Source organism: Perca flavescens, chromosome 11 (genome assembly GCF_004354835.1).
Source record: "Perca flavescens isolate YP-PL-M2 chromosome 11, PFLA_1.0, whole genome shotgun sequence".
NCBI lineage: Eukaryota > Metazoa > Chordata > Actinopteri > Perciformes > Percidae > Perca > Perca flavescens.
Genome location: NC_041341.1, coordinates 22,915,562 through 22,925,666, shown reverse-complemented (window position 1 = coordinate 22,925,666; position 10,105 = coordinate 22,915,562). Strand labels below are relative to the sequence as shown.

The following is a 10,105-nucleotide window of genomic DNA, read 5'->3' as shown; positions in this document are numbered from 1 at the left end:
TAATTTACTCAAATAAAAGTAATAATACCACAATATAAAATACTCAATTAAATCAATCCATCTTACTCAAGTGAAATACCGAAGTATAAGCATCAAATTTGAATAACGTATCAACAATAAATAAATAAAAAAGTACTCCTTACGCAAAATGACGCCTACGCTCTTATAGACGATCTTTGACGTTGCGTTTACAGGTGTACGTAGGGGCCAGAGTGTCCGGAAGTGACGTAGCACGCTCACAAGACAAATAGATGGACCGAGAGAGGCAGAGCAGGGGGAGAGAGAGTTGCGGGACATCTCTGAGGGATTCAACGGAGCTAGACGGTAATATTTTCAGTTTTTTAAATGGCTTTATCGTAAGACACAGCGTTATAGTGACATTAAAACCCTTATATTTGCATAGTTTGACGAGAAACGATGATGATTGTTGGATGAAGCTGCGTTAACACGGCGACAATGGACTCTTAAACCAATTGTTTATACTGTTCATGAGCGAATTTTCAGCCTCAAATCAAGACCTATAACACCTAGCTAGGTACTGTTAGAGAAAGCTTGTACGACTAGTTTGAATCACAAGGAGTTTACAGCAGATATAAAGTATTGCGCATAGTATTAAAAGGTTGGAGTTCCTTTTGGCTTTCATTATGTAACCAAGTGGACAATCTTGTTGAATACTGAACTAGAAAAATACTATTTCTTTGTCTGTTTTAACCAGGAGAAGCAGGAAATTACAGGCTGCTGTGTGCTGTTGCAGGAGAGGAGGCTAAATTATAGTGGGTGGTGAAGAAGTGTTTGTTTTTTTAGATCAGAATGTACTTTTGTTTACTATATTTGACTACGTGGCTAAAAAGATCCTAGCTGGGACAGGTTGGCTCTGATTTAATATACTGGAGTCTCACTCCGTAGACTATTTCTTATTATATGGTACATTGCACTAAGTTGTTTGTTACACCTGACTTAAACTAAGTCTACAGTTTAATACAGTCTTTACACCGCAACCCTGCAGTAAATCCTACCCCCATGAAGGCTATAATATTCAGCTTTTATTCAACCAGTTTTATGTGACCATTTTTGGCCATTTTTGTTGCTGGGGTTTGTGGTGGTGTTGGATTGTATTGTATCATAATGAGAGATGTCTCTAATATTTTTGTCCCTCACGTTTATATCATTGAGGGGAGAATAACTATTAGACTTTCTCAGTACATTTCAATTGCCTTACACACCAGAAATTGGTCTCAAGACTTAAGTCTTGCTGCTTCAGTACTGAGTCAAATCCAAGTCCTAAACAAGTCATTATGCACCCTTTAACAAATTGAATGCTATTAGAATAGAATGATCTCCCTTTACAAATTGTAGTTATTACTTTTATATAAACTTTATATGATTTAAAAGCAAAATGATCAGGTCAGTCTTGTTATGTTCTATCTGTGACACAATTATAAAGTCCTAAGATTCACGACTCAAGTCTGACACCTCTGTCAGAAACTGCAGACCAAAAAGTTGAATCAACACCTGAACAAGCCAGTTGCAACAAAAACCGATCAATAAAACCCACCTTCATGAGGACTGTTGTTGTCTTAGACTGCATTTGTTTTAGCTAGGCGTACCTAATACTGTAAACTGGTGATGTGTCCTGTGTTAGATGTGGGACTGGTAACCTCTCACCCTGCATGCTCTCAGTGGCCATCTGACCCAAATCAGAGACAATCATTCATCCATCTTTCATGGATACGTCATGTCACAACACATCATTTCTGTCCCACTTGCTTTGACAGTCAGTCAGCGGTGGAAAGTGTTACATGTGTGAGCGGTGGATGCTGTGTGCTGTCAGGGCAGCAGCATTGTGTGCCACCCTCATTGTGCTGAGTGCAACATTTTCAGTAAGTGTCCACATGTTTCACTAATGGCTTTGCCTCTCTTGTAACTGCTGCCCGCCTGTGGTGCAGTTACAGGTTACACACTCGGCACCAATCAGCCAAATGTGGTCCCCCACTAACAGAGTGTTGAAGACTACACCTCTCAGGTGTTGTTAACTATGGCACAGAGACACCCAACACCAGCTTTACAGCAAATATGAGCAAATACAAATGTGGGCTAGTTTAGCCTTTAAGCTCTTTTAATATATCTTTTATGTACCAAGAACCCATGTATAAGAGGAGCATGGGGAACAGCAAATCAAATGGAATTTCACATTACGACAAATATGGGAACTGTAGTAAATTTTTGCACTGCCCCACATACACCATCCTAGTGCCAAATACCCACCAAATGTGTATTAATTCGCGACTGAAAATATTTCCCAGCAAATTACACTGCTACTCCCGTTTGAGTGCCGTTTTATAAAAGCTGCAGTGCCCAGCTATTTTAGAAAATGACTGAGCTTGGATTTTTTTTTATCATGGGATTTGTTGACAATAACAAAAATATAGAATACCACTAGCCTAATCCTTTAGGTGATTTAACACTCCAATCCCCTCTGTTTGAAGAAGTGGGTCACCCTGGTGATGCTGTTGCATGGCAACGTGGTGTTTGTCCAGGTGTCAAGAGTACCTGCACATCTGAGCTTTGAAATGTGATGTTGAACGGAGCATCAGCGGAGGCGTAGGAGGTCCTGATGCTGGCGTAGAGACAGGAAGCTGTATAAATGTAAATGTGTAGCGACAGCAGCAGTGTAGCTTTGCAGTGGTCTGATCTCTCTAATCCCAGACGCGGAGACTCTGCTTGTTTGTTTTGGTCGCATTAATATAGTGGTGACTCCTGTCAGCGTCATGTCCCATCAGGCTTAATAAATAAGCTCATTGCTATATTTCATAAGATGAAACAACATTTAACATGTATGGTTTTCATGTCATTAGTGGTTTGCTGCCATGATGAAGATCCATTTCAACTGTGATGGTTGTAATGTGGGGAAAAAAAGTTCTGTTGTCTGATTTGTAAGGTTATATGTTTAAGTGAGTGAATTCCCTTGTCACCATTAATTACTTCTCTACACTTTTGGTTGATTAGACTTCCTCTCAGGACGGTGTGGACATGTACAGACTGCTTGATTGACATCTCCATCACCCTGATGTCTGATTTCTTTAGTTGTGTAAACTCAATTCATTGATGCATTTGTACAGTATGCATTGTGCATTTGTAAAACAAAATGCAATTACTCTGTCTTAAGTCTTTTTTTTTTTTTTAAAATTGGCATTGTCCATAATGTTGATGGGGTGCCAAAATTGGGCTCAGTGTTGTTCAATGTCTTCCATCAAAGCCAGTTTTTAAGTAACCAGTAGATGATGTGGCACAAAATTAGAGAAGAGATACAAGACAAAATGTAACATGCACTTTAATTCACTGTTGTAAACTTAGCTAGTACTGAAACCGTATGTTTTATGTCACTGTGAATTGAATACCTTTTGGGTTTTGGATTGTTGGTTGGACAAAATAAGGAATTTGAAGACATCACCTTGGGCTGTGGGAGATTGAAATAAGCTTTTTATTTTTTATTTTTTACAAACGTGTGACATTTTATAGACTAAACAATTAATTGATTAATTAAATAATTATTTGAAATCACACTAACAAATGGATCATACAATAAAACTGTATAAAACAAAAAAGTGCATCATTCCAGTGTCAAGTTTCATCTCTCAGGTTTAGTAAAATAATCAAATGTATTGTGTTTCAGGTGTGTGTGGTTTACAGTAATAAATGCCTAACGGCTGTTAAAGATAGAAGTCCCATCAGTTTATGTGCTGAATATTCACGTTGCGTGCAGCAGGGCCATTGAGGGGCAGTTGAGTGGAGAAAGCCAAACAACAAACGTTGGGCTGAAGGATGTGAACATGAATGTCTTGCCCCCTTTCTTCTCTCTCCCTCTCCTCTGTCTGTATCCTCATAAGCACCCACCCTCTCTCTCCCTCTTCTCCCTCAGGCCCTCTCCTCCTTTCCCTCCTTCTGACTGACATTTCTGTAATGACACTGTCTGAGCTCCTGCCTCCATCCCATCCTTAACTTACTGTGCGCCACACGCATAGTCAGCTTGTCACACCGAGAGCCCGCCTGGCACGCCTTACATCTATATCAGACCACTAAATGCCAATAATTGCAACTCAGCTTGATTAAGAAAGTAAGCATCCTCCATCTTCCGGGCCCCCTCTGTTCTCTTGGCTCTCCTGGAGATAGAGTTGTCGTTTGCCAAAGGGTTTAATGGACACACTCACAGATGCTCTGCTAGTCAGCCTGTTTGAGGATTTGGCTTTTGTTGAGAAGTGGGTTAAGTCCGACATGTCGTTATATTTGGGCAGGGGTATTACAGTTTTGACTGGGAGGGGGTTAGATTAACTCAGCATTGTTGAACCCTAAGTGTGCCTGGACTTTGCTGCTAATATTGTGTAGGCTTTACTTCCTGGAGTAATGGTGGATGAATTTTGAGCATTGGTCTTTTGTCTTCTGGTTATGGGTTAGTTAGTTATGAGTCCACAGTCATATTTTGAAAGGTTATACGTTCATTTGTGTTAAATGTGGCCAAACGCCATTAAAAACTGTCACAGGAGACTCATTTTATGTGACAAAGTTTCATCAAAATGCTGTTGTCAACAGCCATCTTCCTGCGTGCGTGTGTGTGTTGTATTCACGCAACTGCACGTGGCTTTAATGTATTTCTCTCTTGTGATGTGTCTGCTAGCCAAGCTTCTATAATTACCAGAGCCTGCAGCCCCTCATGGGGAGCATATTAACACACACGAGTGGAGGGGCTAGAACCATAGCACATGCACAACATACAGTGTGTGTGTCTGTGTCTGTGTGCTCCGACCTCTCATGTGTGCATCTGTGAATAACAGGATGCACTGTTAGATCATAATGCATTCCTATTTGTCCATGAGTAATGCTTATCTAATGCAATAGAGTTAATATGTGCAGCATGCGCCACATGGCAAAAACAAATGTTCACAGCAATAAGCCTTAATAAGAGGCAAACTATGTATGTAGCTATATACGTTTTTTTTTTTTTAACTCGATCGATAATTGAGTTTATTTATTATTATTTATGTAAAAACAAATTGTAAAAAACATTCTCTGGTCCCATCTTCTTTTTCTGTTTTATATACTTTTAAATGGAATATATTTGGGTTGTGACTGTTGGTAGAACAAAAAAGTTATTTCAAGATGTCATATAGGAACTTAACAATTTATCAATTAATTGAAAAAAGAATTTCTAGGTTTGTCTGTACTAATAATTGTTAATTATTAGTATTGCAGCTCTAAGCATAAAATGAACAAAATTGAGACAAACTGATTATTACGCCACTTTTAGATTATAAGAGATTTTCTTTTTTGCGATAATCATGCAGCTGTGCATACTTTATGTACAGTGTGTGCTCTGCCCTGCTGTCTCCTCCCGTCTCTGTACATAGCCACATATATTCGGCTAACCTCTCACCCCAGCGAGCAGCAGGCAGCAGCACCATACACCCCCAGCTACACAGTTGTAATCTCAGGTAGACCACCACTGCCTGCCACCCACTGCAGCCACCCACTCTTTCTTCCATCCTCCGTCCAGGGATGTGGAAAAAGGAGGTGAAGTGTATGTGAACATGACATCCCAGCATGTGTTTATTTCCTACCACTTCTGTAATTCTCTTTAGTGAAATAATTAGAACCAAGAAGGCTGGAGAGCCTTCATAACATTTTATGTTATCTAAGACTGGCTGCTGTGTTATGCATTATAGCTCTGCACGCAATTTTATAAATCACGGTTGGGTATACCAGGTGCATACAGCTGGAGGGGAGGTCGGCACAGCCAGGCTTTTTGTCTGCTGCTCCTCATCTGTTTACTTGTCTACTCTGGATTCATGATAAAGAGGGAACCAGCATAGAGCAATTGTTGTGGTGCAGGCGAAATCCTGCGGGAGTGTTGAACAGTCATTGTTATGTAATTTCCTGTCAGCGCGGATTGGTCAAGCGGTTTGGTTGTTGGTGGGTTCAGCACGGTAATCTCACAAGCATTATCTTTCTCTCAGAATCACTGGTTGTTGTGTGCAGGACTCTCTTACCACTCATCCATGCCTGCCTTTGTAAAACCAACCAATGAGCCAGGCCAGTCTGTTCTATCATCCATCTTAGCAACAGGTTTATCCTTGTGCATGAAGTCAACATAATCGGGACTAATCTATTCTCATTAGTTTAGGTATTTCCCTGACTCCTCTGACTTTCTCCCTCCAATTACAGTACTGCATTTTATCCACTGGCCAACCAGCTGGCTCTGGGCTGCGTGATTTATAGGATTACAGTTGGTACCAAAAAGCATTTTGTGAAAGTGTTGAAACAGTGCTAAGATCACACTAGCAAGAATCTTTCTCCATTACGAATTTAAATCTAAGTAATTTCAAGTTTTGCAAATAAAGGAGACGTCTTGTAGGAATCATCAGCCTCCTTAAATTGATAAATAATGTCCTACAGAAGCAGAGGGCAGTAACTATAGATTTTGATTTTGATGTCTTTTTAGGCAGATTACTGTATTTTACCCCCTAATACATAATACCCAAATTAGCTCTACCTACGGACAGTCTTCAGCGAATGAGGGGTATTGACAAACAAAATGTGTCCCTTCTGCTTTCTATCTACCATTTGTTAATAATTATATAATAATTATATACCAAGATATTGGTTCCTAAAAATTGATATTTGTCAACTACAGGAAATGGCAGGGAAAAAGTTATTGAAATTAGCTTTGACCAAGGCTAGCTATGGCTTTCTTACCAGCTCACTCAACGTTAAGTTGATTTAGCTCTCCTAGCTATCTAGTTTAGTTGGCTTTTTGGTTTGTTTGTTTTTTAGCTACTTTTTGTAGTTGCGCTATTGCCAAATATATATTGCCCTATATGAAATTATAGTATCTACTGTATTTCTATAGCAGAACATGTCAACATCACCGTAAGACTGAGCAGACCCCCGTGGAAGTCTTATTTATGTGTGTCTGTAATCATAGATGTTTGTGTTTGTGTGGGCCTGCGTGTCTATACCTGGCGGCTGCATGTGATGGCAGATTGTAAAGGTAAACCACTGTAAGCCGCGATGGGGCTTTTTCTCTTATTAATGCGGAGGACACAGGAGCTGTCAGTGCTGTTGTTCCACTGCTGGTGAAAAAGTAATGAGTGTGTATAACAGAGCTGAGCCAGTGTGGTTTACAGCTCTGTTGCACTTGGAGGCGAGGCCAGGGCTGCTGGAGCACGACTGGCCGTGCATCATGTCTGTGCGCCGGGGATGGAGACAGAACAGGAGGCTTTGGCCACTGCTGGAGAAAAGCTAATTGACAGACTGAGGTCAGACTCTTTTTATCCCTTTAGTTCAGAAATGTTTAAAGATGTTTTTGGACCTCCCAAGACATCTAAATCCTAAATCTTATTCTAGCTATAATTCAGATCAGACCCTAACCTATAACCCTATTGAGGGGCTTGGAATAACTCACTCGTCATTGTCCTCTCATGTAATGTATGTAAAACAGGATTGTTGGAATTCAAAATGTCTAGGTTATGTTTTGGGGACAAGTAGTGGATGTAAGTCATTTTTAGATCAACTTAGATCTGATAATGATGATAGATTTTACACTTACCTTTTAAGACACCGTGTGGATTACGCATGAAATTAGTCAATTAATTGTGACTGATTTTTGTAATCGATAAATAGTTTCAGTCATTTTTCAAGCAAACGGAAGATGTGCTGATTTTCTCTGTTTTATATTATTGTAGATTAAATATTTGGGGGTTTTGTACTTAGTCGGACTATTCAAGTAATTTGGAGATGCTACACTGGGCTCTGAGAAACTGAGTGGATTTCAGTTTTAGTGTGCATTTTGAGGTGATTGGTGTCTTTCCCTTGAGTGTTTTGTTTACTCATGATCACAAAACAACTGTTTTGTGATCTTAGCATAATGAGCTTTGCTTTTATTTTTATTTTTGTTTTATTATGATAGTGATGAAGTCATTTATTTTTGTTTTATTATGATAGTGATGAAGTCATTTATATACACACGTATTGTACTGAAAAGCAGTATCTACCTGAGGAAGCCGTAATCAAAGTGGAAAATGGATAAGCTCCGATTTTAGCTTCCCTGCTTGTCGCTCTCCAAACTTATTTGAAACTTTTTTAAATTAAAGTTGAATTAATTTAAAGCTGTGTAGCAAAAATTGAAGGATGGAAGAAATCCAATGAGAGTGTGACATCTAATTTTGAAAATGAAAGCCAGCTCTCGTGTAGCTACGGATCATTACAGTAACTTCGGTGGGTTTTTGATGTGGTACTGAAAATGAGCTGTTTTTATATTGGCTTACGATATTAATGCATTATTTGACAGATAGGTTGATAAATCAGATTTATTGTCAAAATAAGTTTTCACTTGCAAGGGATTTGCCTTGGTGTATGTGGTGCATACAATAAACAAAAAGGGCATCGTCAAGATCATAGATACAGAATAGATATAATAAAGTATGTAAAAAGACCCTACAACAAATGTACAATATAAGGTGTAGAAATGGAAAGAAGGAAAGCTGCACAGTTGTGTGCAGGGTGTGCAAAAATATTGATCAGGAGATGTGCAGAAGTTTACAGTAGATAGATTTTTTTTTTTAAAAACACACAAAAGATTAACAGATTAAGTAAGGAAAGTGTGAGAGAGAGGGTGATGACATGCAGCAAAGGGTCGCAGTTCAGAACTGAACTGAAGTGAACCCCTGTTCAAGGACTGAGCCTCTGTACATGGGGCGCACGCTCAACCAGGTGAGCTAACCAGGCGCCCCCTAATAAACCTCTTTAGCTTCAGACTAAGTACATTTGAAACGATACTGAAAATGAAAACACTGCAACAAACTGATAAATATGTAATGTTATATATCACTAATATTAGAACAGAGAAGCTTTGAGGCACATAAACATGTTCTGATTTTGTGATGAAACCGGTAACCATTAGTTGAACTCACAAGAGGAAAGTTTGTTTGGGATGAGACAAGTTACCTACTTTGGGTCTCTTTTATGTAGTCTCGCATTGCCAGACCTTCCTCCACAGTACTGCTGAGAAGGGTCTGGCTAGTCCACACAATATAGGAGCAAAACGGGCTCTGGTTTATTGGCATTTATTTTAAACCAATCACAATTGTCTTGGGCGGCGCTAAGTGCCGGCAGCAGCACTCGGAAAGGAACTTGTTATAGGAACATGTGCAAGTAGGGAGGGCAGTGGCGGCCTAAAGGTTAAAGAAGCATGCTTGTGACCGGGAGGTTGTCGGTTCAATCCCCAAACCGACAGGATAAATCTGGGTCAGCGTTGTCCCTCGCTCATAACCACCACTGAGGTGCCCCTGAGCAAGGCCCTAACCCAAACGGCTCCAGTAGAGCTGCTCCGTGGCCAGCATATTAGACTGTGGTTGTATTGGGCAGCTTCCAGGTATGAATGTGTGAATGTGATCAGGGCGTTCCTGCAAAAGAGAGGCTTCCTCTCAGTGAACATGAGAATTTCCTCAAAAAAATAAACATAATTTGATTGTTGGTTGTAGCTTGGAGGATGTTTCCCTGATCGACCGGAGATTAGAATGCCAACACAAAGAAAGCAGAAGGCCGAAAATGAGGGAATCTATCCCGTAAATGGCACCGGAACTATCCCGTAAATGAAACGTCAATATAGACAGCTTTTATGTGATCTCGTCATAATGTGTCCTGTGCTTTTTATTTTTGTGTTGTGGTTTTGACAACAGTACAGAGCATCCTTTGGCCATGTCTCATAAAATCCTTCAACTCACAACTGAATTTGCTGTCTTGGCTCTAAAGGTTTTTAGTTTTTATCGAGGAATACTCAGTTGGGGAGGGTGGGGGTGTTTTCGCAATACACTGTAGCTTTGCTCGTTTCCACGTGAGCACACAGGCTTGTGATCTGCTGACCTTTGGAATTTCGGCTATAGAGCAGAGCTAGATGTTCTCGCAAAGCAAACAGGTCAGGTATTTGAATTCCATGCTCCTATGGCTATCTAATGTCTCTCTATCTCTCTCTCTCTCTTTGCCAATATTTAACTACAGGTGTATTTTTGGGAATTCCCCTGCTGTGTTTTTTGTGTGTATGTAGTCTGTGTTT

The 10,105-nt window shown here is 40.0% G+C and overlaps 1 protein-coding gene across 1 annotated transcript in view; it reads left to right on the top strand.

The window, feature by feature from the left end:
* The first annotated feature begins 257 nt into the window (after positions 1–257).
* map3k13 (mitogen-activated protein kinase kinase kinase 13) overlaps positions 258–10,105 on the top strand; it is a 29,912-nt gene continuing 20,064 nt past the window's right edge. The window contains exon 1 of the mRNA XM_028590509.1: positions 258–324. The gene's annotated coding sequence lies outside the window, so the exon portion shown is untranslated. The remainder of the gene's footprint in view (positions 325–10,105) is intronic.